Source organism: Penaeus monodon, chromosome 29, assembly GCF_015228065.2.
Source record: "Penaeus monodon isolate SGIC_2016 chromosome 29, NSTDA_Pmon_1, whole genome shotgun sequence".
Lineage (NCBI taxonomy): Eukaryota > Metazoa > Arthropoda > Malacostraca > Decapoda > Penaeidae > Penaeus > Penaeus monodon.
The window spans coordinates 34,136,130-34,136,509 of NC_051414.1; the positions used below are offsets into that span (position 1 = coordinate 34,136,130).

The 380-nt window shown below is 29.2% G+C and overlaps 1 pseudogene; it reads right to left on the reverse strand.

Moving 5' to 3' along the window:
* Positions 1-380, reverse strand: part of LOC119591854 — a 7,722-nt pseudogene that overhangs the window by 2,916 nt on the left and 4,426 nt on the right.

Below are 380 nucleotides of genomic sequence, written 5' to 3' on the forward strand. Positions count from 1 at the left end.
TTAGGGACACAGTACTGGTTAAATACAAACTACCTGTACAATCACTACTGATAATAACAATAACACAGAGGTAACAGAATAATACAGATATGGAGATTACAGAAATTGGAAAATAATAATTCAAAAGAGGAAATGAATATAATCAGTTACAAATGTAAACTATACATTACAAAAAGATTTTGTAGTTGAAAAGTGAGACATGTAAACAAATCTTGCAGTTGACCACTCGTGTGATTGTGGTTATGTATGATATAACATTAGTTATCAATTTCAGGTGCTTACTGTTTACAACAATAACATCCATTTTAAAGCTATATTTGAACTCAGGTATTTCCATTATACAATTCATAAGATGCATAGGAAAGAATAATACTTTCGCA